We start from the raw sequence: 6,471 nt of genomic DNA, 5'->3' as shown, positions 1-6,471 counted from the left end.
GTATTTGAGGTAATCAGAATTGTAATTAATAATATTATGGGCCTAGGAAAAGACCCATATGGGGTTGGGCCCAATTTCGAAAATTGGGCCATTAGTTTGCCTTTGTGGATCTTCTGGATATGGGCCTCAGTTTTGGTTCATGTTGGGTCAGGGGTAAAATGGTCATTTTACCCCAAGTGAGGATTATGGAGTATAGCTTGGAACCCAATTGTTAATTGGGTGTGTTGTTGGTATTGATAGCTTGGGAAGCCGGCAGGGCAGCAGCTAGGGATTCTTCCAGTAAGCTTCTGCAATCGAGGTGAGTCTTCTCACTATATCCATGGGTCTAAGGCACCAATACCAGCCCATTACGTGTTATGTGGTATGCTAGTTGTCTCTGTGATACTTGCATGGAAGACCCGGGGGAGCCCGAGGCAAGTGGATATCAGACCATGGGGGGAGCCCATGGCATTCTAGGTAAAGACCATGGGGGAGCCCATGGCATACCAGATAAAGACCATAGGGGAGCCCATGGCAACTATATGTATGTTGCATGATAATTTATGGTTGTATGTTGTATGGTATTTTGGGGAACTCACTAAGCTTTGTGCTTACGGTTTTCAGTTTATGTTTCAGGTACTTCAGTTTTCTAAGGAAAGTGCTCGGAACGATTGCAGGGCACACACCACATGTTTCCACATTCTGTGAATTACTCTGATTTGATGATGTTTTTGCTAACTCTTGGTTACCTTGGTTTCATGGGAAAGAATGTATTAACTATTTGTTAATCTAAAAACAAAAACTTTTATGTCATGATTTTCGGGACGTTACACATAATAGTTTTAAGTTTAGGGTTCGTAAGGATTTCTTTGCAAATCCTAATTAAAGGTACTTCAGCATACAAGTATTTAATAAGAAACGCACCAGTTACTACTGATGTTTCCTGGATTTCATTCATTGTTCCTATCACGATTGCTCTAAATCGAGTTGTCACCTCCTGGTTCTTCAGTCTTGGGCAGTTTCACCATATTCATAACAAGCTTTTCTTTACTAGTGCTTGTTCTAGTTTATGTATCTCACTACCATGAGCATCTTCTTTAGTTATTATCAAGTCGTGGAATAAGCGGAGTCAAAGCTTATAATTTCCATATAGTAGTTCTACCCGATAAAATCAATGTCCTTACAGGTATAGGTGGCCTTCTTTTGAACTTGTATGCTTCAAACATAATTTGGATGGTTCACAATAGAAAGAAACAGATTGATTGAATATTTAATCCGAATTCTAATGATTCGTGAATGTGCATATTTTTGCAAGGTATTCATGAGATGTCTAACAGGAGTATTCGTAGAATATCATAGCCGAGAAATTAGCATTCTGAGATAAACTTCAAACATGATTTATGTTTATGATACTTACAGTTTCATGAGAATTTGAGGTAACTATTTGCCAACTATTCATAAAGTGTTTATTAAACCTTTGAGGGTTCTTAAGCATTTCGAACTGTGATTTTTTTTAAATATTATGGATTCCAAGCGTTTAGTCTATCAACAACTGAATCTAAGCTTGATTATGCATCGCTCTAACCATAATTAAACATAGGTGATCAATCTACGTCTAGTTGTGGTTCGGCCCATGTACAATCAACTTAGCTAAGGTGTTTGACCTAAAACCTTGCACTATATTAGCATTCAAGGGTTTGAGCTTATATAACTCTATATTTGTGGGTTAAGGAATATACTTAACCTAAGAGAGTAAGCTCTAGGCTATAGTCGGGCTTTCCTAAGAAAGTACTAGTTGACTATAACCAATAGCTCTAATACCAATCTGTCACACCCCCGGCCGCCGACGGAAATGCCGAGGTGCACGACGTAAATCAGTAATCACAGTTATTGAACATACATTAAATATTACAATATAATCTTCTATTGTTACCGAAATAGAAATTACATTGACAATGACTATTGCTAAATCGTGACACACGCCTAACAATCCGACGTTTACAAATGTATAATATAATTACCGAAGAGTCTTCTGAGTGAACACTTCCGACATGCTAAATAACCTGAGAATACATGCATTAATATACGTCAAAAAAATTGTTGGTGAGTTCTACAGGTTTTGACAGGAAGTATTTTTATAACCGAAAGTGTTTTATAAAATTTATCTGGTTGACCAACTTTTATAATTACGTACTTTTCTATCAAAAATATAAAATAATTGAGTTATAAAAATATATTTGGACTCATTTACAAATATCGTTTGTTCAAATCCGAAAGCACAAAATTTGGTGAATATATAAATAAATCAAAATTTTATTGAATTTTCACAATTACCAGGACCAAAATGCTTTTTATATAATGATTTTGAATAACAATTTATATAAAATAAAATCATACCACTCTTTATGAAAACATTAAATAACCAACTCTACTCTTGAAACCTTGTACAAGCATTTGTATAATTTATATGAAAAACTCATAAGTCTCGAATTTATAAACTTTGTAAAATCGTGTCGTAGCAATAATTAAGTGTTATCTGACTTAATTTGGGAACCGACACTTAACCGGTGGGGCAAACTCCTCCCACGTAAATATTGTGTTTTCGTATAAAAACAAATGGTTTATATAAATAACTTGTTTTATGTAAGTTAAAAAACCTCATTGAGTCGTGTCATGAGATTAATTAAGTGTTATATGACTTAATTTTTGGTATTGACACTTATCGTTTTGAGTCATAAACTATCCCACTAAATACAGTCTCTTTCAACTAGTATAAGTAAACAAAAACCCCGTATAAACCCAATATCGATTCTATACGGTAATGAAACAAAACTGAGATTTTATAATGAACTCATAACCGCACTCGTGACACTACACTTTTTGCACCGGCTCCGTAGTAGGGCATGCTTAAGTCATTCAACCCGTTATAACACGTGGTAATGTTCAATGGTACTAACTTCAACGCCAAAATTTGTCTCATCAGACGTAGTTGTAGCTAGCAACTCCAGGCGGGCGGTCTAACCATACAATATCAATAATATGACACTTATACATGTTATTAGTCGTTCCTTGCGGATTAACGGTTATAAAAATAGAGGGTTTTCACCAAGACACACGGTCTTAGTATACCCAACAACATAGCCCAAATGGCTTAGGAAAAGAATCTAACTCATATGACTTTATAAACAACGTGACACCTACAGGGAGACCATAGAGTGTTGGATCCTAACAATGTGTCTAGGCATCCTAGTCTTAAACTTCCCATTATAATATTTTTGAATATTTATGATTTTGTTGTTTAGAAATAATATTTGATTGAAATCTTTTAGTATTTGAGATACGTAAGACTTATTGGATTTCCAAATTTCTATTGTCTGTTATAACGAAATTTAGGCAGCATAACGGCTGCTTTTATAACATTTTCCAGGTTTCAACCAACGTGAAACCAATAATTTCCATAATATTTATAATTCACGTGATTAATACAATACAATATTCCGCGAATAACGACTCTTAAGTTCTGTAGTCGATTATGTTATTTTTTGCAATAAAATCCATAAGTTAGTATAATGAGTTATATTTTTTTAATTAATATAAAATATATTAATAAATTTTACATTCATTTTTACATAACTTATATATATTAAAAGTTAATTTTCAATAATTTTAACTATTAATTATAAATTTTCATAATCTTGTTCTTCCACCACTTATGTCAATGTATTTTCCTTTTACGCAATAAATATGTGGAATAATATTTTTGAGTACATAATATCTTTTGACATATTTTAATCATACTCAAACTTATATATCGCAAGTATTATAGTCTTTATAAATCATTAAATAGATTTGCACCATTATAGCATTCTACTTGTAATCTTGTAATTTTTCTTCATATATATATATATATATATATATATATATATATATATATATATATATATATATATATATATATATATATATATATATATATATATATATATAATCACAACAAACTATAAGCATATTATCTTTTAGCAATCTACTTTAACTTGTATAGTTTATTAATGATTTATAACATTTTAGATTGCTATTTAATAAGTTTTTGACCAATAATAAAGTATGATGCTATTATGTGTAAAAACATGACAATCATCAAAACTTTAATAGACAAGCATATATTCTCCCCCAATATTAAAATTGTAAAAGAGGGCCCATAGAAACTCACATTCGATTCGTGATCTCGATCTAGGCTGGGTTTTGGTGAAGCTTTTCGTGAATAACTGCAAAATAAACATTCTTGAACTTTAAAACACTTTGGGGTTTGTTTTGTAATATTTAAAACTAAATGGATCGTTTTTGTAATGATTTAAGTCAAATGGTTGATTTTAAATCTTGTAAAATATGTGTAGGGCTACTTTTGATTAAATAACCCAAAAGAGGGACTGCTTTTGACCCATTGATAAATTTAAAGGGATGGGAAGGGACCTGATTTGATTGATTATCTCAACAAGGGTAAGTTTGATTTAAAATATAAAACGATGGGGGTTGGTTTTTGATAGGTTATGAGTATAACTACATCCTATGTGATCATGCAACCCTGATCGCTTTGGATCTAAGATTTTCACAAGTTGAACATGTAATTGAATACCAAATCAATAAACCCTAGATCTAGCATACAATTTTCGAAAATCATATAACAAAAGGGTTTTGATGTTTACATTGCTTGTTATGTAGTAATAACAAGAACTCCTTGTACATCTTTCACTCTTGAAAGCTTAGTGCCTCAAATGTTGCACCTCTAATGGCTCACAAACACCACTAGCAAAAGGATGAGAGGAGAGAGGATGGAAGCACTTAGAATTTCGGCTAGGGTTCTCTGGATGCAAGCATTGGTCGAAAATCCTAAGCCTATGGGTTCCTTATATAGCTGAGGGTTGCTAGGGTTTCTGAAGGAAATCCTAATTTCCTGCTTAAGGCTTAAGCAACCCATGGACCTCCCACTAAGAAGCCTTGCACGAAATCTGTAGGGCTTCTCTATAGAACTTCGTCCACTCCTAATTAAGGAGTCCATTAGCCCAATTTCACAACTATCAATGATTTGCAAAACAACCCATGTTCTTTTAATCAATTCCTTTAATCCAAAATTAATTCCAAATTAATTTCTGATTAAATACTAATTAAATAACATGATTTCTAATTAATATACTTTTTCATAATACATTAATAAATTAATTTATTATTCCAAATAATAAATTCAACCTCTCTCTCCAAAAGTCATCCTGTCAAGTTTCTAAGGTGAAGGCAACCCAAAGGACCATGCTACTATCAAATCAAGTACATACCAATTATAGTTATGGGCTTAGACACCTAATCCAATAGTCTTCCATTTGGATAAGTCTAATAAGTATAATTGCAGATATGACTTCAAAATTTGACCAGCAATCGTAGCTTTCAAAAGCCGTTGTCGAACGCTGACCTAGTTAGTGGTGTGTCCTTAAGATAAGGGATCATATAGTCCTCCATTCTGCAAGATATCATGTAGAAAAAGACATGGAACATAATCATTCTCATTGTCCAACAGTTTGTTTCCCGATTTCTGATTTGTATGACGAAGAATTTAATTGAACACATCAAATCAGTCCTAATCGGGCCCAACACATATGTCAACACCAAATCATCGAGGGGCCCACGATATCACTTTTACCCCTTAGGATAAAAGGAACAGATAAACTTTAACTTATATGCTTGTACTATTTACTCATCAAATCGTACATAACAATAAGTTTTATAACATCAAGTTACTGATGCGTTTACACATTATCAATGCACAACCAACTCGTAAACAACAACTCATATATCTCGGTTTAAAGACTACATGATATTATCATATCCTAATTACTCGTGATAAATTCCATGAAGTAATTCTATGAGCGTGGGTTTAATCCAATACTCAAATCCCTATTTCAGGAGTAGTCATGAACGTTGCAGCAAACAATTGCTATGTCTAAACACTTAGACAATCTACAAGCCAATTCACGACAGTCTTAATTCACTACTTACTTTCAAAGTATGATCGACTGTGGATACTTTGAATAATCCAATTATTCTGGAAGTAAAACATGCAAAGTTGAAACATAAAATAAACAATTGACAAAAGATAGTAAACAATACTCATAAATAAATCTCCATTACTTAATCATCAAATGCCAATTACATTTATGATGTTACAAGTTTTTAAAATATCTATCTAATCACTAAAACTAATATCGTCCTTCAGACCAATTCTCCTCGCATGTTGAACGTGCTTAATCCTACTCAGACCTTTATGAGGGGATCTGCATGATTCTCTTCTGACGATACCCTCTTGATGATGAGGAGTCCTTCTTCTACCCGATGTCTGATGAAGTGGTATTTTCTCTCGATATGTCTGGATCTTCCATGATCCCTTGGTTCCTTGGTCAAGGCAACCGCTCCTTCATTATCGCAGAAAATATATATGGGCTCCTT

The sequence above is a fragment of the Lactuca virosa genome, chromosome 1 (genome assembly GCF_052849685.1).
Source record: "Lactuca virosa cultivar CGN04683 chromosome 1, Lactuca_virosa_CGN04683_v6, whole genome shotgun sequence".
NCBI classification, from domain to species: domain Eukaryota; kingdom Viridiplantae; phylum Streptophyta; class Magnoliopsida; order Asterales; family Asteraceae; genus Lactuca; species Lactuca virosa.
The sequence above is the reverse complement of the archived record's forward strand: the minus strand, read 5'-3'. Positions refer to the sequence as shown.